Here is a 27,320-nt window from a genome sequence, read left to right on the forward strand (position 1 = left end):
GAGGACTTTAATGTACAAAACAGATGAACATAAAGGGAAGCAAAAATAATATAAAAACGGAGGGGGACGAAAACATAAGAGACTCTTAAATATGGAGAACAAACAGAGGGTTGCTGGAGGGTTGTGGGAGGGGGGATGGGCTATGTGGGTAAGGGGCATTAAGGAATTGACTCCTGAAATCTGCGTTGCACTGTATGCTAACTACTTGAATGTAAATTTAAAAAATAAATTTTTTTTTAAAAAGGCATGATGCTCACAGTGGAGATCTGGGTCTGTCATCCCCCAAGAGTTTCTCCACTGGATGGGAAGAAATAATCCTTGTGACTGGCAAAAACTTAGCCATGAAAGAGAACTAATGCTACCTCCCATACCTGGGACCAGCTTTCCCCTGCTCACGTCAAGGCTCTCGTCGGCTGAATAGCACATTGCTTGAAGAAAACACTTTGTTCTCTGAATTTCTGGGGCAGAATCCTCACCCTATGCCTTCTCTTCTCAGCCAGCCTCCTTGTTAGCAAATGAGGCAAGTTGCCAAGATGCCATTCCATTAGGCAGGGTGCTGGCCACCATGAACATGCTCTGCGCATCCGTCCACTCACCCATCAACCGTCCTTGACCTCCATCCGTCTATCTTTTCCTTTGCTCCAAAACAAGGATGCAAAGTCTTCTTTCATTCAGAAACTTACTTTCATTTCCTAATTTTTATTTTTTATTTTATTTTTTTTATAATTTTTTATTTTTTTCAACATTTATTTTTTGGGACAGAGAGAGACAGAGCATGAACGGGGGAGGGTCAGAGAGAGAGGGAGACAGAATCGGAAACAGGCTCCAGGCTCTGCAGCCATCAGCCCAGAGCCCGACGCGGGGCTCGAACTCACAGACCGCGAGATCGTGACCTGGCTGAAGTCGGACGCTTAACCGACTGCGCCACCCAGGCGCCCCTCATTTCCTAATTTTTAAGCGCATGCACTCTCCAGAATATCTTTCCTCCCTGCTTCCTCTCTCATTTGTTTCTCTTTTTTCTTCCCTTTTGTCTTGCAAATCCCACAGGGAAAGGCAGATGATTGAAAAGGGAGGCTTAGGCAGAGCCGAGGAAAACAATTCTAGCTGCAATGGCCCAAGGAGCCTGGGAGGTTAGCTGACCTTTCCTCGCGGGCCAGCCGGGCGCCAATCTTGCCTCATTCCTGTTCCGTGTGCATCTAATTGCTTCACTGTCTATCTTCGAGCTTCTCTAAGCCATAATATCTTCTGTTACCTTTTCTCCGTTTGTTATTGTTTTCTGTTTATTCGTTTTGTTTGTGACCTAAAATCCTAAATGAACAAATTCCTGATTCAAAAAAAAAAAGAAGGTCAAGATACTTTTAGATAACTTGTGGCAAAAGCGTCAGGGGCTCTTGACTGAAGCACGAAGCATGTGTCCCTAGGGTGAGGGTGGAAGGAAAGGTGCAGGGCACCACCCCAGGCACAAGCACCTGCTTGCTCTCAGTTTGGAAGTCTGTCCCACTTCTGTGTCCCGCACATTCTGGCCCCATTTCACATTTTGTTTTACTCTGACCTGCTGAGGACAGGTACAAACACACACCTGATCCTGGTCCACCCCCCCCCCCCATGTACATATTTGGAATCCAATTTTAGAGAAAGCATTGCCATTTTCTCTTTACTTACCGGTGGCTCGTTTTGTTAGTTTTTAACTAAAAAGAGCTGTTTTTCGCCACTAGCAGACAACATATGAGATATTTCTTTTCTGTCAGGTAAACAAATAGCTATTTACGGGAGTTCAAAACAGATTATAAATGTGTCTGTCTGTTACAGTTGTCTGACAGTCCCCACGTGAAACACTGGGTAAAAACATCTGTTCATCAGAGGTGGGAACTGAGATAAAAAGGTACAGAGCCTAGGACCCAGGGGGACAAGGTGGGGGGGGGGGAGCGTGGGGAGGGAGAGGAGGGAAGGCCAGGGACGAGAAGGGAAACAGTCTGGCTAATGAAACGTCATTCACATCAGGAGACAAGCTCCACCCCCTCCCTCGTGGGTCTCGTGGACTGGCCGTTGGATGGAGCGTCGTCTACACAGCCCTTCCGCCTCGAAGCCTCTGCAGGATCCCCGCGCGGACGGCACGGTTTCCTTCGCTCTAGGGGTAATAACCTCTTCCAAGAACTTTTTTATTCAGGCCAAAACGCAGCAAATCGGAGGTCACCGATTTTTCTCCGAGGAAAACGATGCTTCTCTGTAAGGCACCGTCTGCCTATTTTGAGTGTTCGGAAGAGGAGAAGGCGGAGAGGAGGCGGCTGGGCGGGGAGGCGCGGGAGGGGCTGTGTCGTGACGTTTCGACGCAGAGAAGGGGCAGGCCTCCCCGTGTCCCCAGCCGCGGCCCTCTCGGGTCTCTCGAGGGGGATGTGTGACCTCGCGGCGCTGCTCCCCTGGGCGCGCACACGGGGCGCTGGGGCAAGGCGCTCTGAAGGGCTGGGGGGGGGGGGGGGGGGGCGGAGACACAAAGGGAGATCCAGGCGCCGCGGCTGGGGCTCCCCCCGCCCCTCCGGGGCAGGGGGTCCCTGCGGCCCACCGCCTCTCTGAAGGTCATCAGGGACGGATCCCAGTGGACACACGCACCCCCATCACATCAGCAGACAGAATGGTTTCCGTGGCAACGCCTGGACAGAGCGATGCCTGCGTTCGGCATTAATTTAAAATATTTTCCCCAGCCTCCTTGGAGTCGGTTCTGTGAAACACAAGTGCTCCAAGGCGTCCCAATCTGCGGCGTCCTTTGAAATTCTATCCCGTGTGTGTTGGAGCTGAGCCAATTAACAGGAAGAGAATTGGGTGGATTGCAGAGAAGCTGGCAAGACTGTGTTTACCAATTAGTTTTTTTTTATGATGCAAATGTCGCGCCGCATGCGGCAGGAATAAAAGCTAGCTATGCTGAATATGAAACTGTTAATTGCATTTTCGGAGACACAGCTACAAGGTGAAACTAATCATACAAATGATAACCGAGTCTCACCTCCTACAGAGCTCGGCTATTGCACCTCCACTAATCTGTGTTAAAACAGCCCCATTCGCCTTTGCAGGAAAGGAAAACACAGCATTTGGAACATAACCTTCCGTTTTAAAGAGAAAAAGTGTGTATATGTGGGGAGCAATATAAAGGATAATTTCCACTTAAATCAGATTAATAATGTTAACAAACACTATGGCAAAGGGCAGGATGATGCTTCTCGGTGCTTCTTTGCTTTAAAATTATACAAGAATGTGTTTGCAAATGAACACCGGCACATTCCGAAAACTAACTCAGAACAAGTGAGCTCCTTGAAGAAAAGGGTCGTGATAATTACGGACAGTTGATTTTCGCAACCAGGGCACATCAAACAAAGAGGCCATCTTCTGGTCGAGGGAGACCAGACATGTCCTAGGAGTCTCATTTACTTAGTGCCCAGGTGACTAGGAGGGGCACGGGGTGAGGACCTCTGTGGGGTGGGGGCGCACTGGGTCCAGGCCACCCAGGGCCTCGGTCTCACTGCTGCGCTGAAGGAAAGACAGGAGCTGCCCGCTAACTCTGTACGTGAAGCGTCCAAGTCTGGGCCCACAGAAGCAGTTCTGGAAGGGGTGTGGTCACATCTGGGGTCAGGTTTGGTTTTAAAACGCCCCTTTAAGAGCTTATGTTCTTTTTCCCATTTCTGTATTAACTGCCCCAATTCTGCTTAAGTTCAAGTCAAAATGCACAAACAGTAATCAAGAAACCAACCAGCAGCGAAGAAGAGTGGGTGAGAGCAGCGACCCGTCCGTCCCTCAGTCAGGCCCGCATCCTTGTGGGAGCCCTAACTGGGGGCTTCCGTCGGAGGTGACGGGCGGACGACTAACCTGGCTTTGGGGACCCTCCCAGAGCACACAGGCATACCAAGTCATTGCCATGCACGCCGTGCACGTATTACGACTGTCAATGGTGCCTCAATAAATGTGTCTCCTGCCTCACACTTCAGCTTACTCGGCTATTTAAGACACTGGTTAAAAAGAGAACATCAGGCCACACCTGTGGAGCACACCCTGGTGTGCGTGGGTCTCCAGTGGCTTCTGGGGGAGACGTTGACTGCACTGCTTGACCCTCCTGACCCCTGAGCTGCAGACGCCCGGTGGGGCTGTGCCCCTCAGACCTTCCCCATCCGTCCCCACACCCTCTTTTTCTTCCAGAATCAGTGGGCTTGGTGGAGGACAGGCGTCTGCCCGTGACTGAGGCCCGCACCGGGGATGCAGTCAGCAGTCAAGGGGCTGGGATGGGACCCACGACCACTGTGGAGGTGGATCAGCGTGGCGTGGCGACTTCTGACGTGGCTGATGAGGTTCCCAAGCCCTGCCTGGCCAGCATCCTGAGGATTATGGGAGAAGCAGACACTCGAAGGGGATTAGGAGTGGAGACAGGCATGGGGGGAGGGGAGGGCGACTGTACGCACGCCAAGTCCAAGAGGAGGCCGCCGAGGGCTGACGGTGAGTAGGCTCGCTCTCAACACACAATTACCCTCCTTCCCCACCCTTGACCTCACTTCCTGCTGCGTCTTGGGGTGTGGGTGGCCATCGGTCTCGTTCTCCCCCTACCCCTCCGCTGAGCCCAACTTCACATGGAAGGCTTTTCCTCCAATGACATCTGGTCAATCAGCTCCTTTCTCTCATGGTAATTAAATTCGCTCTGCAAACCTAAAATAATTCTCTCCTTGGGATTGCCACACTGAAAATTCTTGGCGGTGGTTCTTCCCCGCCGCTGTCACCTCTTTGCTAAGGCAAATGCGCTTAGCTCATTTACACTTTCCTGGCAAAAAAAAAAAAAAAAAAAAAATCCTCCAGCTTCTTAACTGTTTCTGTGCTTTTCTCTAAATTTCCTCCAATTTGTTGACACCCTTTGGCTTCTCAGGTTTTAAATGCTTGTATTTACTTTGTCAGAACACAGCAGGTGTTAGGATAGAGCTGGATGGGATCCATGCCACAGTAATCACAACAGAAAACAAGTTTAAACAAACACCTTCAATGAAAACAGCAAGTAAGGAGGGAAATAAAGAGAGAAAGAAACTGAGATAATCACTAGTGGACAAGACGAGAAACCTAACCAACGATGTTGGTCAAAACCAAGTACGTACACTAAAGAAAGAGAACGTTAGGAAATGCTTACGGGAAACCGGAGGACATATACTTGAAACGGATAGAGAAGGCAGGCTCCCCACCCCGACCCCAGCTCCTCGGTGGTGGGTCTTCGGAGGTTTTAAGTTAACACACACTCATTACACCGTTGTAGGTTCTGAACTCAAACCCTGGTCCTTAGAAGTCATTTCAAGTTCCATATCCTTGCTTCCCAAGGTGGTGGCTAATTTTTCATGTGAACTGTCAAAGGAACTGGGGTGGCCTTCGCTATTCAACTTGGTCACCGCGGCACGAAAAAGGAGGCAAAATGCGCATGAGAGAGAACTATGTTGTAATCAGGGCTGAAAATAAAAGGGCATTTCCAGGTAAATCACAATTTCATGTGAATAAGAAATAATTTTTTAAGATAAGTATATTCTATGCATAACCTGCCATTTGTCTGAAATTTAACCTAATTGGCGTCCTGTATTTTAATTTGCTAAATCTGGTGTCATGGGCTGAATCGTGTCCCCCGCCGACCCAAAATTCAAATGCTGAAGCCCTACGCTCCGACATACCGGAACGTGACTGTATTTGGACACAGGGTCTCTGCAGAGGCGATTACGGTAACATGAGGCGCTCCGAGTGGGCCCTGATCCAATACGACTGGTGTCCTCGTGAGCCGAGGAGACGTGGACACACAGAGAAAAGACCACGTGAGAACAGAGAAGAGGGAGGCCCACACGCCAAGGAGAGTGGCCTCAGGACAAGCCAGTGCTGACAACGCCGTGATTTTGGACGCCCGGCCTTCAGAGTTGTGAGAAAACAAGCTGCTCTTGGTTGGTCCACCCAGTCTGGCGTTCTGTTACCGCAGCCCTGGCAAACGAGTATTTCTGGTTACCTTATTTCCCGTAAAACTTCATTTACGAGAGCAGGTGGCTGGTTCATGGGCCAGAATCTGCCAACCTCTGTTTCGAAGACGGTGTTGCAGCCCACGTGAGCTGATCTCGCCAGGTCCCCCGGAGGGCCGGGGAGGCCGGGGAGGCCGGGGGTCTGTGCCCCCTGCCCTGGGCTGCGCGCCACAACGCACGGCAGCCCCGCGGGGCGGACGGGTCCCGGGAAGCCCGGAGAAGCGCCGGCAGACCCGGCGAGGGGAGCGTGCTCTGGCACGAACGCGCGCGACGTGACGGCGGGGCTCCCTCCCGCCCCGTGCTCGCTCCACGGGTGGCGACGCGTTTCCCGTGCCGCCCCGGACCCTGCCGTCCTCACGGCACACCTCCTGTGCAAAGGCCTCTGCGGTGGGCCCTTAGGCGGGTGTGGTGTGAACCCAAGAGGCCCTCTCGCCTTCGCCCATCGGCCCCTGAGGGCTTCAGTGAGTGGAGGGAGATGAAGCCCGCCTGCGAGGGTCACCAAGGACTGGCACCCACGCCATCTGGCTTAAACGACTGTCACGGTTCAGATTTGCTTCCTGAGCACGCCCGGGGCAGGGATACTTACAAAAATGGGAAGAAAAAGTAGACCCACGGCCTGGAGCTCAGGAGCGGTCTGGATGTTTGAAATCCTGACCCTGAGCTTTAGGTAGTAGGAGGCGAGGCCTTGGGGGCGATTAGGTCACGAGGGTCGGGCTTCCTAAATGGGGCTGGTGCCCTTATGAGGAAGACCGCAGAGCGCCCTCTCCTGCCAGGGAGGACACCGTGCCCCAGAAGAGGACCCTCGCCAGACCACGCTGCACCCCGTTCTCGAGCGTCCGGCCTCCGGAACACGAGCCTGTGCCAATAAGCCACCCATCTGTGGGGCCGTTACAGCAACCGAGCGGCCTGAGACGGAGCCTCGGTCCTCGCAAGCAGAGTTCCCACCCCCAGACTGTCCAACATCTTTGCCACCGCAGGGAGCGGATCAGAGGAGCCCGCGGGCGGGAGTCCGGGCCCCCTCCGCCCCCCGGCATCCCCCACTTGTGGCGGGCACAGCCTCTTTACCAGGCGTCGACGGAAAGCTACCGCGGGCCCCCTCCCCTAATAAGTGAGAAATACAGCACAAGCCACACTGTGATAAACTGAGGTCTGCCTGCCAAAGCAACGGCTGTTTTCTTGTGCCTCGTTATGGATGAACAGATTTTAAATACGCTCGTCGCTGTGGAAAACTGTGCCCTGGTTCCTGAGGGCAGTTCTGACTCCCGTGTCCACGCCCGTGGCCCAGGCTGCTTGCAGATGCCTCGGAAGATCTCCTCTTCTCCTTTGGATGTGTGCATTTTTTTCAGTAACTAGCATTTCTTTTTACGTTTCTCTTAAATTGTTGTACTTTGAGATAACCCAGGTAGAGCCTTTCAAGAGCACAGGCCCTGTCTATCCCCCTACTCACGCACTGAGGACAGCAGAGTGGCTCTCTTCTCCGGGGCGCACCCCACTGCCCTGGATCCGCACCAATGGATCGGAGCATTTCCCAGGCTGGGGGTGAGCGCAGGCCTCCTCAGAGCTGGCGCTCGGGGGGGACGTGCGTTCTTAGCATGAGCCTGTCTTGGAACGCTCGGCTCCCCAACCTCCACTCGCCACCGTCTTCCCCAAGTCACTCCTGGCACTCCCACACGCGTGTGCACAGGCGCACACACACGCACCCAGCAAGGCAGCTGGCGCTTCGTATCTGGCAGATGTAACCCACAGCTCCAAACAGAACGGCTGAACGCTCGCGCCCAGTGGCATCTTCCGCTCCCCTTGGAGGAAAAGGGCCCTTCTCGTCTTTGCCAAAGCGCCCAAGTGCGCTCCCGGAAAGCCGGGCGGTGACGGGGCGCAGAACGCCTGCCGCCACTCGGCCCTGACAGACCCGCGGAGCCTGGTCGGGGGGCTCCGACTCCATCCGACTGGTCAGTCCGGGCAAACGACCGGTCAGTTCGTTCCAAGAAGCAGATCAATGAAAGGGCCAGCTGACTACACGGAGCAGCCCGCCCGGCTGAGACACCCCATCGACTCCGTGGCTTAAAGGTTTCTGGTGAAACATACGCCTCTGACGCTCTTTAGTTGCCGAAAGATTGCCAGGGGCCCTTGAAAAGGCCGTGAGGACAGGACTCGGACCAGCGTCCAAGCAGCACGCAGACACGCCCTGCAGGCTGCTTCCTGCGCACCAGCATCTGCGAGCCAGGCCAGATGTGCCTCCTCAGGCGGATGGCAGGAAGACGCCCCGGGGAGCGCCCGCCTGCGCCCTAAGGAGCGCCCGCCTGCGCCCTAGGGAGTGCCCGCCTGTGCCCCAGGGAGTGCCTGCCTGTGAGGCAGAGGCTAAGGAGACTGTGACAAGTGGGTAACAGGAGGGCAGATGTCCTCAGGACCACAAGGGGGATGAGACCTCTTGCAGGGTCGAGGGCTGAGGGGCCCCAGGGACCGACGCTCAGCGACCTGGCCGCTCTCTGCACGTTCACCCAGGTGGCTTTCCACCGCCTCCTTCATTCCTGCCGCTGCACTTAGACAAACGTTACACGGTAGGTGCTCAATAAACAACAGATGTTACCTACCAACAGAACGGGAACAGAGCAAGAACACAAAGCATTAGTGGGGTTTGGGCACCACAGGGCACCCGCTTGCTCTGGTGGTGGCTGTGCGGCTTTGTGACTGTCCCATGAGACTACACGTCCTCCTCCCAGACAGTCGGGGTGACAGGGTGTGCAGTGACATGCCCCCCAGGGATGCAGTTCAGGGCCCTGCGTCTGCGGGCAGGAGGAAAGACGCACCCAGCCCTGGGTGGGGAGGGCGACCTCTGCGTGCAACAGAGGTCTGGCAGTTCGCAGCCCAGAGGAGAAAGGCGCAATTCCAGAAGAGGCAGAGGCGCCCCGCCCACCCCGCACTGAGAGTCGCCAGCCTGGCAGGTGGTGATTGGACTGGTGTGCAGAACAGCAGTGCAACCGGCCACACCCTCACCTGCCCCCTTATCTGACACCTGCCCGAAGAATATCTTTAATATTTAAGAAACGCAGGCAAAGATCCTTAAGGTACAATATGCTGGGATTGGCTTTTGTTCTCAACCCTCCCTTGAGAGAGTGCACCAGTCGCTTACTCCCCCGCAGACCTCAAGGCCGCTAGTCCCCCGTGGCCACCGCACTGGGAGACGGTGTCGGACTTTCAGACACCGAACCGCGCAGCCTGCAGACCCGCGTGTCCAGTCCAGCTGCAAGAACACAACTTACACAGCAAGGGTGGACATCAAATAACCTCACTTACGCTGAAGTGCACACACACTCAGAGCCATCGGGAGGACGACGGCCTGTGTGTCTGTGTCCCCTACTCAGATGACCAGGGCAACAGCAGCAAGTAAGATTCAGAGGCAGAAATGTAAAACACCGAACGAAAACTGAAGCGCTCAGAAAAGGCTTCGCGGTGCGGAGCGGGGGCTCTGTTCGGCACCTGACACACAGATCGGAGGGGCCAGGCCACACAGACTAGCGGCCCGGGCCAGGCAGTGCAGAGGGGCCGTAGCTTCTTTCGACTGTCCGGGTCTCATTTTTGCCTTCAGTCCCCTTTGTAACAGAGGTAGCGGTTGTTACCGACAATTAGCATGGTCTTCAGAGGCAGTTGCATTCGGAAGGGAGCAGCCCTCTCTGAGCCCTGCTCGGCCGCTGCGTGAACGCAGCTGTTTCTATACGCCAAGCACAGTGCACGCTGGGGTCTGTGGTGGCGGCACAGACAGCGATTTAGAGGAACCAGAGGGCTCGGGAGGGGGCAAGAAGCTTCGCAGGCTCTCACGTGCTTCTGTGCTATTTAGACATCATGGTTTTATCCGGAGCAGTGCCTATTTAGGGAAAGTTGCAGGATCCGTATCCCTGCTAATGATGTATGTCCCCAAATACTAATTTGTAAGTAAAACGCGAGGGATTTTGGAATTCATACGTCCACAAATTAAGGGAAAGTGGCCTGGTCTGGTGAACGTCTGCTTTGAAGCCTGGTATGTGACAGGAAGCCAACGGAGGAGGGTGAGCTGGTGAGTAGACGGGTGGGGCTGGGACTCCCCTCAGACCCGGGCAGGGCAGGCTCCCCAGACAGGTCCTGCGGGACTGAGCTGCCGTGGCCCCTGGTTAAAGGCCAAGACTCTCTGACAGCTTAGTATTGACGAAAATCCCTTCCTCACTCTTTTACTAAAAACTACAAACATAAACTTAGGTTCCCTTATGTTCACGGTTCTCACACCGCCAAGAGCTAAAACAAATCTACAGTAAGACAAAACCAAGAGCCTGCTTACTGTAAGCAGGTGTACGAGGACTGCAGGCCTGAAGAGGCAGCGAAATCACAAGAAGTCACAGGGAGGATCACTGCCTGTTCTGTTCTTAACACCTGCCCTTACGTGGGCTGTCGGATGCTGTTGCCCACGGAGCGCCCACCGACTCGGACACGCAGCACGCTGGGATGAAGGTCGTGTCACGTGTACATCTCGTAGACTCCGTCCCAGGTTTCCGCACAAAGGGGCCCAGCTGTCTTCCAGCGGGGCCCGTGCCACATGTAAGCAGCACCAGAAACCATGTGCGTGGGGGGCGGGACTGGATGGCTGCCACCACCAAGCCCCACATCCGTGAGCGCGGGCCACGTTACGACGTGTGACAGACAGCCCCAGCGACGGCCACGGTCGTCACGCTTATGCTGATCCTTTTGACTCGCTGAGCCAGCTGGCCGTGGAAGCCAACTACCTTTACCCTCAGATAGATATTCCCTGTGCCCGTCCGTCCACGGCTCCAGTTCCAGCGCTTGTTCAGGCTCGCATCGGTGCCCCCCGGGGCCACTGGCCTCCTGCTATGGGTCTCCCGCCTGGCTTCTCCCTTCTTCGCCCCCAAGACACCACAGAACCTGCCGGTCGCTCCGTCTGCTCACCGGGTCACACAAACCTCACAGACACGGGGCACGAGGCGGGCGTGAGCGGGCCCCTCCCCACACGTGTGCTTCCCGCAGAAGTCACCCCCAAAGGCCCGTCCCAGCTCCTCGGCGCCTGGAGCACACGGGACCCCCTCTGACCCAACCCCCTCTCCACTGCCGAGACCTTCCTGAGCGCCTCTGCACCCCCTCCCGGAAGGGCAGTCCTGATCTTGTCCCCGGGGCCCCCACCGCAGCTGCGTTAACGTGGCTGCTCGGCCTTCCCCACCCGTTTATCTCGTTAGCTTCCCTGTCCGGCTTCCGCCTCGTGACGTCTGTGTCTTCAGCACTTAGCTTGCGGGACCCACACTTAGGGGTTATGCTTCAGGAGGGGCGCCCCTCAACCAGACTTGCCCAGGTCCCGGGTCCCTGAACAAGCGGTCTTCTGCCCCAACCACACCAAGGCGACGGAAGCAGGCCCTGGGAGGAAAACTCTTAGCTGGCGACCAGGACAGCTAATTACCGGGGGCCGGCAGCTGCCCCGTGGCGGCCACAGTGCCACGGGACTGATCTGGGGTCACCAGACCCCATCTGAACTGCTCCTGGTCAGCCCTAGGGAGCCACACCACACTGCAGAGAAATGTGAGCATCGCGGAGTAGAAGGAACCTGAGAAGCCCGTTCATCAACTGACTCCACTTCAAAATAAGGAAGAGCAGGGGCGTCCGCGGGCTCAGTCTGTTCCCCATCCGACTCTTGGTCTCAGCTCAGGTCCCGATCGCAGGTTCATGAGTTCAAGCCCCGCATTGGGCTCCATGCTGAGTGTGGAGTGTAGAGCCTACTTAAAAATAATAATGGAGGGGAACTCTATTAAAATGAAATTATGGGGCACTATTTCAACAAATAAAAGGTAAAAGGCCACGTGTCCATTAAACCTCAGCAGGACTGGGCGGGGGGGGGGGGTGGGTGTAAATGTGGAAGGTCTCTGAGGCTTTATGTGGCTGCCTCCACCCTGTCCCGCCTCCACCCCAGTGCCAGGACACCTGGGGTTCCCGGGACATGACACGAGAGCTGTCAGCCTTGCTTAAATTCTGAGCTTCAGAGGTGAGGAAACAGGTTCAGAAACTTTAACAAGAACTTTGGGACAGCTACAATGAGAACACACACACTCCCTCATCACCGTCTGGTGACTTCCTACCTGGCTAAGATCTCTCACATCGCCCCCCTTGTGGTTAGCCCCACATTTCCACAGGTGTTTTGGTTACTCCCTAAAGCTTTCTGGTAAGTCAACCAGACACATTTTTTAAAAATAGTATTTTGAAACCGAGGTTGTGAAGTGCGTTTCTCCAAAAAAGCAGATGATGCTGTTACTGTGAAATACATCATAAGTGACTGCAGCCCACAATACAAAAACCATAATTTCATTATTACACAGGAAATGAATCCTACACCAAGATAACCACCTAGGATGTCCTACCTCATCACCCAGGATGTCCTAACCATCTGGAATGTCCTAACCACCAGGGATGTCTTAACCATGAGGGATGTCCTAACCACCAGGGATGTCCACCACCAGGGACGTCCTAACCACCAGGGATGTCCACCATGAGGGATGTCCTAACCACCAGCGGTGTCCTAACCACAAGGGATGTCCTAAACCACAAGGGATGTCCTAACCACCAGGAATGTCCTAAACCACCAGGGATGTCCTAACCACCAGGGACATCCTAACCACCAGGGATGTCCACCATGAGGGATGTCCTAACCACCAGCAATGTCCTAACCACAAGGGATGTCCTAACCACCCAGAGATATCTTAACCACACAAAGATGTCCTAAGCACTGAAGATGCCCTAATCACTAGAGTTGTCCTAACACCCTAGGAATGTTCTAGCTACTAGGGATGTTCGGCACATACATAAGTCATCTAGAGAGTCAGATGTGACAGCACCCGTAAAATCAGGAAGAGGCTGGTGTGGCCGTGGTCAGGATGAAAACCTCCCGTGGTGTCCTCTGTGCACTAGAGACCAGAGATTACATTTCTGAGCTGGTTAGATCCAGGGCAGCATCAAAAAGCCCCAACTTTCCTGCAGTCCTAAGATTGGAGGCTTCACTTATATTTTATTTTAAAAGTGTAAACTAAACAAAGAACATATCCAATTTGAGCTTCAGACAGAGAACATATTTAGAAATAACTAGTGTATCCAAAAAACATGGCTGAATGAAAGAGTCCATGTAGAACTAGAGACCCCTCCTTCTTCCCCGGGTTAGAGTCCCATCGTGCCAGCCGGTATAACCACCAGCTAGTTCCTCCCTGGGTTAGAATCCCATCGGACCAGCCGGTGTGACCACCAGATAGTTCCTCCCCGGGTTAGAATCCCATCGGACCAGCCGGTGTGACCACCAGATAGTTCCTCCCCAGGTTAGAATCCCATCGGACCAGCCGGTGTGACCACCAGATAGTTCCTACTCGGGTTAGAATCCCATCGGACCAGCCGGTGTGACCACCAGATAGTTCCTCCCCAGGTTAGAATCCCATCGGACCAGCCGGTGTGACCACCAGATAGTTCCTCCCCGGGTTAGAGTCCCATCGTGCCAGCTGGTGTAACCACCAGCTAGTTCCTCCCCGGGTTAGAATCCCATCGGACCAGCCAGTGTGGCCACCTGGTAACTCCTCCTCGGGTTCGAGGCCCATCGTGCCAGCCGGTATGACCACCTGCTACTTCCTCCTAGTGTTGCAGTCCCCGGGGCACCTGCTGGTGTGCCCACCCGCACTTCCCCGTTGAATGTTAGGATCCCAGAACACCAGCTGGTCTGCCATCCCTCAGTCTCCTCCTAGTGTTGGAGGCCCCAGGACAACAGCTGGTCTCCCCGCCCAGCCATCTTCTCTCCTGGTCAGATGAAAATTCTCTGAACCTTTCTGCAGCTAATAACCCCATGAGAACACCTGCCATTACTGGGTTTTTTCCTGAAGTCTCTGGGGATCAGGTTTTGTTGGTACACTATTTTGAAGGAGTGAATCTTGCAAGACCTACATGAAAAAAAAAACAGGTGAAAAATCTGTTTGAGGGAGAAAGGAGGGGGCAAAAGAAGGAGGTAAAAAATCGAAAACTAAGAGAAGGGAAGAGGGAGCTGAAAGGGAGGCAGCACCAGGACCCATGGGTTCTTTGTCCCAAACCCTTGGAGAAAGCCGTTCCGACAAGAGAGAGAAGAAAACAGGGAAGGAGACAGGAAAACAGAATACCAGCCCAGCCTACAAACAGAAAGAGACCATGAGGAATAGGATGGAAATTAAAACAAGAAAGAGAGAAGAGAGTTCAGTTAACCGACGTTAACTACGGGACAAAAGACTGATGTTTTGCAAGGAAAAGACAATTTTGAACAGCAGCCTTGGGAGGAAGGCCCCCCACTCGTGACGCACCGACGGAGGGGCCGTTCTGTCCCCAGAGCCGTGTGTCCGGCCCAAAGGCCAGCACCTACGACGGAGACCGCCCTGCACGGAGCGAGGGTCAGTGGTCGGCCAGCAGACGCCAGCTTCGAGTGAGCACCCCGTAGGGCAGGAGTGCAAACACCACGGAAGGGGAGTGAGCACAGAGCATAAGAAGCAAGCCACATCTTCCTTTCTGTTCCAGGGACCAGGACCTCCGGAAGGGGCGAGGGCCACAGCCAGGCCACCACTGCAAACGCTGCCCGCTGAAAAGCAACGAACCTGGTGAAAACAGCCATCTTCACATCCAAACCAGATCACTGGGCTGCTAACGCGATTAGTCGACCAGTCCTCACCTCTGAAGAGCACTCAAAAGTGCTCCAGCAGAGCGCTCGTCGACGACCTTGTCACAGCACTGCCCACCACGTCTCAGGAGGCAGATCACTGGTACCTACTGCCCTGCCTTCCCTTCTCCGTGAGGGCTAATCACGTGACTCTCCTCCTCGAGACAGCCCCCATGAGAACCCCAAGGAGACAGACAGACACATCGCTCAACGTGAGAACTCCTAAATTCTGAAGGCTCCCTGTGGCCTCACAGAAAGATGCTGGGTCTTTATCCCCATTACCAGACACAGAGCTCCCAAAACCCTAGGGTCCCTTGGGTGATGAGGATGATAAGGGCATCTCTGTTCTGACAAGGTGACCTCAGGGGCCCCTGATGGCTTTAGGGTAGAACTGGTCACCACAAGACAGAACCTTGATCAGAGGCCTCGAACTTCTAGCCCCAACCCTCACTCCAGGGTGGGGAAGGGGCTGGAGACTGAGTTAATAACCAAGAGCTGATGATTTAAAAAAATTTTTTAATGTTTATTTATTTTTGGGAGACAGAGAGACAGAGTCGGGGAGGGGCAGAGAGAGGGAGACACAGAATCCAAAGCAGGTTCCAGGCTCTGAGCCGTCAGCACAGGGCCCGACGCGGGGCTCGAACCCACGAAGCGCAGGATCATGACCTGGGGCAAAGTCGGACACTCAACCGACTGAGCCTCCCAGGCTGTCCATCAATAATATAGCCAATGATTTAATTAATCGTGCCATAGGAATGGAGCCTCCGTAAAAACCTCTCAACGGCAGGGTTCAGGGAGCTCCCGGGTCGGGCAGCACCCGGCGGTGCAGGGCGGCTGGCGCACCTGGAGGGGGCAGGGAAGCTCTGCCCCCACCCCGACCCCTGGCCCATGCGTCTCCTCCGTCCGGTGTTCCTGAGCTGGACCCTCTGTCACTAGCAGGTAATCTGGTAAGCGCACTGTTCCCCAGACTTCCGTGAGCCGCTCTAGCAAATCGCTGAGCCAGAGGAGGGCATCCAGAGAACGTCCGAATTACAGCCAGCTGCTCAGAAGCAGGGGGGCCCGGACTTGCGGCCGCCATCTCAAATGCGGGGACTGAGCCCTCCGCGTGTGGGGCCTGAGTGAACTCCAGGCAATGAGGGTCAGAGCGAATCGGTGTCACTGAAGTGGAGGTGGGGAAGCGGTATCGGACAGAGTGCCACGTACAGCCGAGCGTGAAGACGAGACCCTCCCTGAGAAGGGAGGGGAGCGCGTGCCCACCCCTACGTCCAGCCACCCTCAGCGAGCAGCTCCCTGTGTCCACCCAGCAGTTAGAAAGAATCAGACCATGCATCTCTCCTCCCCACTCCCCCCAAAGCAGAAAAGCAGCTGACAAAAATGGGGGGAACATTGTATCTGTAAGCCTGAATTAATACACCGATTTCAAATACAACCGAAGACACGTGGAGACGCGAATGATAGAATCCTGAGTCACACCGGAAGAAACACTTCCCCGAACACAGCAATACCCAGTGGGATTACGGCTGGAGGAGCCCATGGCGGCGGCTCAGAGGTAGGACCTCCACGAGGAAATTCTACCTTCTAGTGGAGGCCAGCTCCTTTTCCACGGCAGACAGTACAGAAATTAATTCCCCAAGAGGCAGGTCACGTAAGCTGGTCAGACTTGAGGAGCATGGGAGACACGTGAGAGACAGCGCCACTTGTGTCCCTCCTGTGGCCGCTGAGCCGGGCCCGAAGCCGCCGTTCCCGTCAATGTGCCTCCGCCGGGAAGCAGGACGCTTCCAGAGGTGATCAAGTTAAAATGAGGTCATCAGGATGGGCCTGATGCAATATGACTAGCGTCCTCATAAAAACGGCGCACAGGGACACACGGGGAAGACGGCCGCGTGAAGACAGAGGCACGCTGAGGAGACGCACCCACAAAAAAGACCCCAAGCACCACCAGCAGCATGAAAAGCTGGCGGAGTCTAGGAAGGACCCTCCCCTGAACCCTGCTGAGCCCCTGGTTGCCGACTTCCAGGCTCCGGAACCGTGAGACCGTCCGCTGGGGCTGCGCTCGCCCCCCCCCCTCCCAGGATGTGGCCCTGAGTCCCGTCCCGGTGCCCCCGGGAGCCCGGCTCAGCCTCTCGGCCCTCCTGACCCGGCACTGCGGTGCGGGCCGGCAGGGGGCACGCCCAGGCTCTTCCCCAAGACCTTCTCGCGTTCTGGCTCGAAGTCTCTCTTTGCCACCTTGTGCTCACTAAACTGGAGATGGGAGAGAAGGAAATAACACCTTCAAGTAGTCTGCAACCGACACTGACGACCCACAGATAACGTCGTTTTCGACAGGCCGCGGTGGAGGGAGCCGAAACGCCAGAGCTGTCAGCCGGGCCGCTGCCGTCTTTAACGCATTCCGGGTTTTCCAAAACTCAGTATCAGAACCGCGTATCTGTCCTGGCGGACTCTGTCTGATGACAGACTGCCTTGATCTCGGAGTGACGGAAACGTCAGTGCTGAGGCGATAAATTTCACATGACACCTGTCTGATTGTTTTCGGGCATTCCTGCACTTCCTGGGTTCCCTCAGCCGGCACTTGGGGTCTATTTTGCTTTCAAAGAAGGCCAGGTCTCACCAAAGGCAGAGCAACAAACAGTAAAAGCGCAGGAATGCCCTTCATTTTAGCAAGATCATCATCTATAACCAGCGTGTCTGTGCCAAACGCTGTCACTCCACACAGTGAGAAGCCCTCTCAGCTGCCTTACGTTTCTCTTTAAAATAGAGGCATATAGTGATAATGCTTATTCAGGACTTGGGAAATTAATGCCTTTTCTGACTTTAGGAAAAGATACACGAAGGGCAAGCAAAGGAGGTTTTCTATGAATAGTTTTCTCAGGTCAACTTTCCAAAAGGTATTTTCATCTTCAGGGGATGTTACTATCCATTTGTTTAAAAAAGAAAAAAAGCAAAGGAAAAAGGTCAGGAGCCACTAAACAAAGTGACACATAAAGCCAGACAACAATTTAAATCATTCAGCAGGAAAGGGGGGCAGAAATCGGGAGGTGAGCTGTTTACAGTACGGTATTTAAAATGTATTAATTATCGTCGGAGTAAAACTACAAAAGAGAGAGTCTGCTTTGAAGCTGGAGGCTCGAAGGCCACAGAACACTTTGAAGTCTCTCCGTTTCCTTTGTTTCCTACTCTTGATTCGGGAGGACGCTCCGAGCAGCCGGGCTCTCACTTTCGAGGGACCTTTGGCTGTTTTCTGCAGCACGATGAGTGGGAAGGTCTCCCGTTCCAGCCTTCGCGCCCACCCGCGAGCCCGGAGCCGGGGCCCCACGCGGAAGGGGCCTGTCTCCGCCCGCCGGCTCCGGACCAGCCCCCCACCCGGCTCCAGGGAGCAGAGTGTCTGTACTCAGGGCTCCACCCTGGGGCCTAGGACGACTTTGCGGGAAGAGCAGAGGCCGGTGGGAAGGGGAGGCCGGCGCTCCGATGCAGGTCGGGTACTCTCCTCCGGGACCGCGGCAGTGAGGGTTCCATCCCCCCATCCCTCCCGGGGCAGAGACGCTGCTCTCAGGTCTGCTCTGGTAGCTCTCGTGGCAGAGTGTGGTTCGACACCCACGCTCCACGGAAGCACCTGCTGTGCTGGCCTAGAGGGGACCCAGGGAGAGCCCAGGGCGCACTGTGGCAGACATCAGCCCTCGCCGCACTTTCACAGTGTGCGACCTCACCACTGCTCATGGGAAAAGTGGTCCCCGTGGGACACACCCCCAGCTCGGGCAGGAAATCGCATTCCACGTACACATGAAATGATGAGGCCGTGTAACAGGTGACTTTCCTCAGCCTCAAGAAGGGGATAGCCAGCAATTTTCATAATCTGCTTATTTATATACGTATCAAATGTAGCTCTGTGTATCAATTAACCAAACGTTATATGTTAATTGCATCTTTCAAACAAGGCCCTGTAAGTGCCTACAGTTGAAAATATTTACTAAAATAATCCTTCCAAAACTGCCTTCTGGACACTGGACAAGGCACACGGATCACTGACAAGTAGGGCCCGTCCTGTCCCTTAAGCAGGTGGTAATCCCGTGGCTGATTTTCCCTGGAGAATCAGAAGCGTAGCAAGAACACTGGCACAACGTGGGGGCGCCTGGGTGGCTCAGTCGGTTGAGCGTCCGACTTCGGCTCAGGTCATGATCTCACAGTCTGTGAGTTTGAGCCCCGTGTCAGGCCCTGCGCTGACAGCTCAGCCTGGAGCCTGCTTCGGATTCTGTGTCTCCCCCTCTCTCCGCCCCTCCCCTGCTTGTGCTCTCTCTGTGTCTCTCAAAAACATGAAGAAATGTCAAAGAAAAAAAATTAAAAAAAAAAGAATACTGGCACGATGTAAAAGTCAAAGTTACAGGTCTCCAGGTGCTGAGGTCACCTCAAATCTAACTCAAGGAGCCGTAATTATTTCCAGAAAAAAAGAAGTAAAAAAAGAAAGTCTCCAGTTCCATCACTGGGGGGACACTAGCAAATCAGGGACACTAGCAAATCAGGCAACCCAATCAGCGTAGTGTATTTACAATTTCTGTTTAGGCCAGTTAGCCGTAAGCACATTTGCGTGTGTGCAGCTATGTGGGTCTCAGAGCTGAAGTCCGGAGGAAGGCAGCGCCACGTCAGAGTACAGGAGGAGGGTCTCTAGTGAACAACCCTCCAGTCCGGAAACACGAATTCAAAAGTGGTAAAGGCAGCTTGTACAGAGCACACAGGGTGTACGTGGCATCGGGTATGTGTCAGAAGTAGCTTGGGCCTGGTGCGGGTCAGACCGGGCAAGCTGAGGACAAAGGGCACTCCACACAGTGGACACAGATTCACGGAGAACAGGCACGGGCGGGGCTCGCCCACCTGCCCCCACGGCAGAGCGAGACAGTGGGGCTGGGGGGACCACGCCCCGTGTGAAAGGGGGAACGGTGAGCGATCACCTCCTGTGCTCTGCCACGAGGGGCTCCTGCGGGGTTGAGAGACATGAGCGGTCATCCTCATTTCTACGTCCTGCAGAGGAAGGAGACTTCTAGAAGCAGGGTTTCCGGATGTGTCCATCAGGTCACTCACTGATGCCATCGGCCAACTTCCACCTTCAGTGTTGTGGTCCAGGGAACAGGATTCTGGTCTGGAGGTGGGGACGGTTCTGGGCCAGAGGCAGGAGTCTGAGAGACAGGAGCCTCGGGGCCCCGGCCCCAGGCGGGCCCGGTGTGGGCTGGGAGCCCCGTGTTCACCTCTGGGGACGGAGGGAGGAGAGACAGGAGGGGCCAGAAAATCAGCAGTTCAGTCCTGCTGGTGGTTTACACCTCGTCCCGCTTTTGTCCCCGTTCCTGGGAGGAAGCCTCTAAATCCCCGGGATTCCCGCTGGAGATAGGAGAGTCTGTGCCATTCCCGGTGGCCCACAGCCACCTTGGACCTTGGACCACGCCTGGTGGCCGGTGCTAATGAGGCGGCTCAGGATGGGGGCTGACACTCCAGAGAGGCCAGTCGTGAGACGGAGGCTGAGCCACGCGGTGACAGCCTGACCCCTGGACACTGTGTTCACCCCCCAGCCACGGATCGATCGATCGTGCCCACGAAACCAATGAAGACTCTGGACGTCGGGTTCAGGTGACGTCCCCGGGGGCAGGACTCTGTGAGCCTTCCTGCGTCAACACTCTAGGAAAACGGTACGTCCTGGCTCCAGAGAGAGAGGACCCACCCAGACCTCATCCTGTGTGTCTCCTCCTTCAGCGGCCCCGGTTGGTAATAACACTGTGATCGTAGACAGAGCCTTCCTGCGTTCTGAGAGTCAGTCTAGTGAATTATCAAACCTGAGGGGAGACGTGGGAACCCCACATTTACAGGGCTGGTCAGGTGTGCAGAGGCCTGGGGACCCCCATGCTTGCAGTGGATGTCTAAGCAAGGGCAGTCATGTGGGGGTGGCGTCCTCACCTGCCAAGTTTGGCAACTCTGGGTAGTTAGGGCCAGAATCGCACCCCAGCCCCTGCCGGGCTCCCATCCGTGATGTCTGGTGCGCAGACCGAGAGGCAGGGACCCAGAGACTCGGGGCAGGTGGTTGGATTCCTCGCCCCAGTACCGACACCGTCCTGAATAGAGCGAAGAGAGTCTGGGGTCACGGCAGAGGCCGGGGGCTCTCGGGCGCTCTCGTGCTGGCAGCATTAAAGGCAGGCGTGGCTGCACAGGGCCGGTCAGCGTTCGGCAGCGTGGTCGTCCACGTCCCTGGGGGCAGGCTGATGCGGGTACACACACAAACCTGCCTGCCAGTGAAAGTCCTACACAGAACTCTTGCCTGCTATCTAAGTTAAACACAATGCTGTAATTGAAAGAGGGATCAATTAAGTAATTCTTCTTAAAAGTATAGCTACTGTTTCTTTTGTACTGACTCAGAACACACGGCCTACCTGATACGTCTGAGTTCAGGAGAACCAGAAGTTAGAGATCAGACTGGAAAAATCTACGACATGCCATCGTCTTTATAAGCATCCATGTGGCAAAATGTGTACTTTTAAATACTCTAATTTCATAATCAACAGGCACCCTACCTATAAGACTAGAGTCAAGAGGCCTCCAGACTGAGGCAAACACTAAAAACAACACGGACGCGGAACGCACGAATATGCCAAATACAACGTAACAGACAAGGATTCTGATCCACAACCAAGCCTGAAAGGGAGGGAAGTCCCCAGATGCCCTGACCAGAGAGACGCAGGCCGGAACAGCAAGTGTGCGCTGAGAGGCTGGGGCGGGTGGGGTCTGCCCGGGTTGAGAGTGCGGGTCCTGACATCGGCACGGAGGCAGGAGGCCCAGGGGCAGTGAGCCGGGCAGACTCCCCACGGCCCCCGCTGTAGGAAACAGGTCAGAACAACCCGTTCGTCCCTACCGTTTCTTCTTCATGCTCTGGATGGAAACCAAAATATCTCCCGTGAGAAAGAGAAACCTAGAGTGCGTATCACACAGAGGTGTCACATCCTAATACGACAAAATAGTCACATTCTTCGCATACTACTCCAACTGGAGCCACTCCAACTAAAATCACTTTAAGGGAACCTTTCCAACAATGAGGGTTTTTGGAACTTCCGCATGATTCTCCTAAGAAAAAGAAAGGCATCAAAGATAAGCTCACAATAAAAAATTATAAACAATCCATAATGAAAAGGTTTTAGCAAAATTCAAAAGGATAAGGAAACAACAGAATTAACAGCATAGGAAATCAAGATGGTGTAATAACCTGAGAGAGACGCGAACAGCGAAAATTAACGGAACGCAAAACAGTAAAGAGCCCTGCAAACACACAAAGGCCGGTTTCGTGAAGAGACGAGGACAGCAGGGAGACGGCCGTCACGATCATCATGAAAGGAAACAGTAGAACAGTAATGTCGGGGGTGACGGGGGGACAAGGCAGCACACGCAAGGGTTCACAGACAACACCACCCAAACACAGACCTGACTGGAAAACTTCAACGAGATGCCTGATTTTTAGGAGGAAAACACCAAAAACACCAAAAGTGAATTGAAAAGAATAGAGCCTGACACCGGCATTCGCGGCCCTGCCCCTCAGAAGCCCCGGGCCCAGCGGGCACACCCCTGCCTCCGGCGGGCGTCCACACCTGCAGATGTGACTTATTTTATGAGGTTAGTATCACCTTGCTACTAAAACTGGACAAGAAAAATAAGTGAATTTCAATTCTCAAAAAAATGCTATCAAACTGAATCCAACAAAGGAAAACAAAACTTCGTGACCAAAAAGGGTCTGTTCCAGAAAGGCAAAAACCTACATCAGAAAATCAACATGGGGCACTTGAGTGGCGCAGTCGGTTGAGCGTCTAACTTGGGCTCAGGTCATGAGCTCACGGTTCGTGGGTTCGAGCCCCGTGTCGGGCTCTGTGCTGAGAGCTGGGAGTCTGGAGCCTGCTTCAGACTGTGTGTCTCCCTTTCTCTCTGGCCCTCCCTTGCTCACATGCTCTCTCTCTCTCTCTCAAAAATAAATAAACATTAAAAAAAAAGAAAGAAAGAAAATCAATGTTATTTATTTTACTAAGAGATTAAAGGAAAGAAAACCCAAATAATATCTCAGAGATTCAAGAACAAGCATTTCACCCATTCAAAAATTTTTTTAAGAAACTGCAAATTAACTTCCTTAATCCAATAAAGGTTATCTACTCAAGTCTTTCAGCAAAGATCATCCCTTGTCAAGATGAAATACTGAAAAATGTCTCTTCGAGTTTGACGAAAACACTGACACAACACTCCTTCTCTCTAACGGTACATAGAATCCTAGGTAGCTTTAAAAAAAGATACGTGGGATTTGAAGAGAAGAAAACAGTTTGAAGCTGTCAGCATGCTTTCCTACATACAGAATCTGTGACCAAGCAGTTACAACTACTACGAATTTTCTTCAGAGATGGAAGACATAAGGTGAAAGCAAAAAACAATGTGTCTTTACATGAGCAACAACCAATTACAAAATAATACTCATCTCTTCCTTCTCTCTTTTTAAAAATTTAAGCTGTTCACCATCCCTCCAGCTTTATGGAGATATAATCGAAATATGACATTGTGTAAACGTAAGACACACGATGCGAGGGTGTGATTCACTGTCCACTGTGAAATGATCACCACGTGAGATTCGTCAACGCATTTGTCACCTCGCCCAGTTCCTGTTTTTGTGCGGTGAGAACATTTAAGATCTACTGTCTTTGCAATTTCCAAGCACACGACGCAGGATTATTAACTACAGCCCCCACACTGTACACTAGGTCCCCCGAACTTGTATAACCGGAAGTCTGTACCCTCTGGCCAACATCTCCCCATTCCCAGGTGCCCACCCGGCCCCTGGCAACCACCATTTTCCTCTGTTTTATGAGTTTGGACTTCTTAGATTCCACATATAAGTGAAAACACATCGTATTTATCCTTCTCTGCTTGACTTATTTCATCTAGCATAGTGTCTTCAAACTTCATTTATGTTGTTGCAAATGCCAGATTTCCTTTTTTACGGCTGAGTGATATTCCATTGTGTTTATACGCCACCCATATTTCTTTATCTGTTCACCCTTTAAACACACATTGAAGTTGCTTCCATGTCTTGGCTGTTGTAAATACTGCTGTGATGAACACGGAGGTGAGCTGTCTCCTCAACATGGGGGTTTTGTTTCTTTTGGATAAATACCCAGAAGTGGGATTGGCTGGATCATATAGTAACTCTGTTTTTAAAATCTTGAAGAGCATCCATACTGTCTTCCATAATTATTGTACCAAATTAATTTGGCATTTTTAAATAACTAGAAATTAATTTAAAAAATAGTGCATTCCCATGTTACAGTGCTTCAAAAATTTTAACAAAATATTTTAAGAATTTTCTATAAAAATAATAAACGTCATTGGACGACAAAGGAATAACTAAATAAGTAGTAATAAAAAACTAACTATACCATGTAGTGGATGGGAAACCCAATACTGTACATATGCCAGCTCTGTCCAAACTAAGTTATATAATAAATAGAATTCCAGTTTAAAAAATCTAACCTATCAAAATAAGTGAGGCAGAGAAAGATAAACATCATATGATTTCAGTCTTATGTGGAATTTAAGAAACACAAAGGATGAATACAGGGTAAGGGAAGGAAAAATAAGATAAAAACAGGGACGCAAACATCAAAGCCTCTTAAATACGGAGAGCACACTGAGGGCTGCTGGAGGGGAGGTGGGGGTGGGGGGATGGGCTAGATGGGCGATGGGCATGAAGGGGGGCACGTGCTGGGATGAGCACTGGGTGTTGTTGTGTGTAAGAGATGAACCACTGGGTTCTACTCCTGACACGAACCCTAACTGTATGCTAACTAACCTGAATTTAAATAAATAAGTAAAAAAATAAATAAAATCTCGCCTGTCTTCTTTATGAACTTGAGAAGCGTGGTATTGGAAAGCCTGACAAATACAAGCAATGGAGTAGAACTGAGAAGCTAGGAAGACCGACACCTCCACGTGGGACTGGGGTGTACAAGAGATGTGACATCACAGAACAGATATGATGTCATAGGTTGGAGGAAGAGAGGATATTTAAACCATCCCATAAAAGGTGCCAGGACAGTTGACTAAGTAGAAAGAGATAACATTCCATCTTACAACGACAGCAAAAAAATCCAGACAGATTCAAGACTGAAATTCTAGAAAAGAATACTGGCGAATATTTTTGTGACATCACTGTAGAGAAAGATACCATGATGGAGATCCAAAAAGCCCGAACTGTAAGGAAAATATCGATCAATTTGACAAGATTAACTTCTAAAAAATTCTGTGCAGTAAAAGATATCGTATACAAAGATAAAAGATAAGCTGTATCTTTATTTTTGTAACATACATAGTTTACTGACAAAGAATATTCAAATATAATACCATACATTATACAATAAAATCTTATACTATACGTAATATGTAGCATTTACATACAAACTTACGGTGTTTATATACAAATATGTAACGCTTATAACATCTTATAAATACAAATATATCTTCTCATTTATAGCATCATAAATGCTATACACACGTGCTCCACTCCAGCCCGCCTACCTCATCCAGCGGAGAAGAGAGGCTGAGAAGCACACGTGAAGTCACAACCTAGGCGCACTGGTCACCAGAAGACTGAGACCTGATCACAGGACCACAAAACTTCCCCTCCCTCCACGTCAATCACCCTTCTGTATAATAATGGGGAATTACGGCTGCTAGAGCTGCACAGCTCAGACCTTATTTTTAAACTCTCTAGGGAACCCCGAAGAAAACAGGAAACAAAGCAAGGACACCGGAGGGGACTCCAGCCTCTGACATCTACGGCCAAGCGCACAGCAAACAGCCCGACTCACAGCCAGGTAGACACGAGCCTCGTGCCAGAGGCCCACTGACCCATTATTTTGTCTGGAATATCACGTCTGGCTTTAAACAAAAGGTACAAGGCATGCTACCAGTCTGAAGAGACAAAGAAAACATCAGAATCAGACTCAGATATGGCAGAGATTTTGGAACTATCGGACCAGAAATTTAAAATAACTGTGATTAATGCCCTAAGAGCTCTACTGGAAAAAGTGGACAACCTGTAGCAACAATGAGTCATGTAAGCACAGAGACGGAAAATCGAAGAAAGAATTTTTTAAATGCTAGAAATCAAAAACACTGTAGCAGAAACGATGAACACCTTTGACGCACTCAAGGGCAAACCCAGGCGTGGTTGATGGGAGAGCCAGGGACCTTGAAGGTACGTCCACAGAAACTCCTAAAGCTGCCTTGCACAGAGAGGAAAAGTGACCCAGACGGAGCAGAACGCCCATGGAGGGTAGGACAGGCTATGAGAGGCGGCCGTACGTGCAGCGAGCCCGCCACAAGGAGAACAACGAAAGGGACAGAAGAAATATTTCAAATAGTAACAGCTGAGAAATTTCAAAACCAATGACAGACACTAAACCGCAGATCCAGGAAGCTCAGAGAGCACCGATCAGTATAAACCCACCCCAGCATCTATACTATGGCATCTCATATTCAAACTGCAGAAAATCAAAGACAAAGAGAATATCTTGACCAAGTCAAAGGGAAAAGCTCCTAACCTACTGAAAAACAAAGGCAGACCTCCATTTACTTTTTCAGAAACCACACAAGCAAGAAGAGAATGAAATTAAATATTTAAGGTGTAAAAGAAAAGACACACACCAACCTAGCAGTTACGTATCCAGTGAAATTATCCTTCACAAGAAAGGAGAAATACTTGTACAGATAAACAAAAAATGAAGGACTCTGTCAACAGTTGGTCTGCCTTGAAAGAAATGTGAAAAGAAGCTCTTCAGAGAGAAGGAAAACAATATAGGTGAGAATCGGATCTATAGAAAAGCTACGCAAATGTCCAAGGAGAAGCATTCCAAGCTTTGGGAAGAGCAGTACAAAGGCCCTGGGGCAGGGTGGGGGCAGAGGAGTGGGGAGCTTGCTGGGAATGTTTCAGGGACAACAGAAAAGCTGAGGTCATTGAAACAGACCTATTTGTTATTAAAGGAAGTTAAAAATAAGAATAAAGATATACTACCTGTATAAAAATTGACTCCCCCCGCAAGTAGTTCTCAACACCACTAACATACAGAAACAATCGAAAACTACACAGAGTCAATATTTATTCTGTTGCAAAACCTATGGCCAAAGGGATATATATGTGAGTATTTAGGTTCAGGAAAAAGGCACTAAGTTATGTGGGTCTGGATCCTGTAAGGTCAGCTGTCCGTCTTCGCTAACTGCTGCAGCCATGCTGCCTCTTCCCGTAGCGCTCCCCTCACACGAATGACGAAGCCTGTGTTTGAAAAGACCGTCTGGCTTCAAGCCACGTCTCCTGTACTAACTCGTGTATCTTGCAGAGCTCCCACTAATCTCACAGTCTTGAGTGCTTTGTGTATAGACAGCACCTGTATTAGGCCTTCAAGATCGACGTTGAAAGCGAGATGTCTGTAGGGAAAGATGTAATTAGGGACACCAAGAGACCCTGAGGGGCACGCAGCTATGACGCTCCCCTGCCGGCAACAGCACGCAGCCAGGAGGCACTGTCGCCAGAGCACCCAGGTGCTCCGCATCCAGAGACGTGACCGCGTGGATTTCCA

At 52.1% G+C, this 27,320-nt stretch overlaps 1 protein-coding gene and 1 long non-coding RNA gene across 3 annotated transcripts in view; one reads left to right on the top strand and one right to left on the bottom strand.

Moving 5' to 3' along the window:
* The window catches only part of PTPRN2 (protein tyrosine phosphatase receptor type N2), an 805,972-nt gene that overhangs the window by 378,607 nt on the left and 400,045 nt on the right, over nt 1-27,320 (bottom strand). The window lies entirely within an intron of this gene.
* Nucleotides 1,623-4,009, top strand: LOC125160902 (uncharacterized). Its single transcript, XR_007150404.1, has 3 exons — nt 1,623-1,882; nt 2,002-2,134; nt 2,700-4,009. It is a non-coding gene; the product is annotated as an uncharacterized LOC125160902 (long non-coding RNA).

Source organism: Prionailurus viverrinus, chromosome A2, assembly GCF_022837055.1.
Source record: "Prionailurus viverrinus isolate Anna chromosome A2, UM_Priviv_1.0, whole genome shotgun sequence".
Taxonomy (NCBI): Eukaryota; Metazoa; Chordata; class Mammalia; order Carnivora; family Felidae; genus Prionailurus; species Prionailurus viverrinus.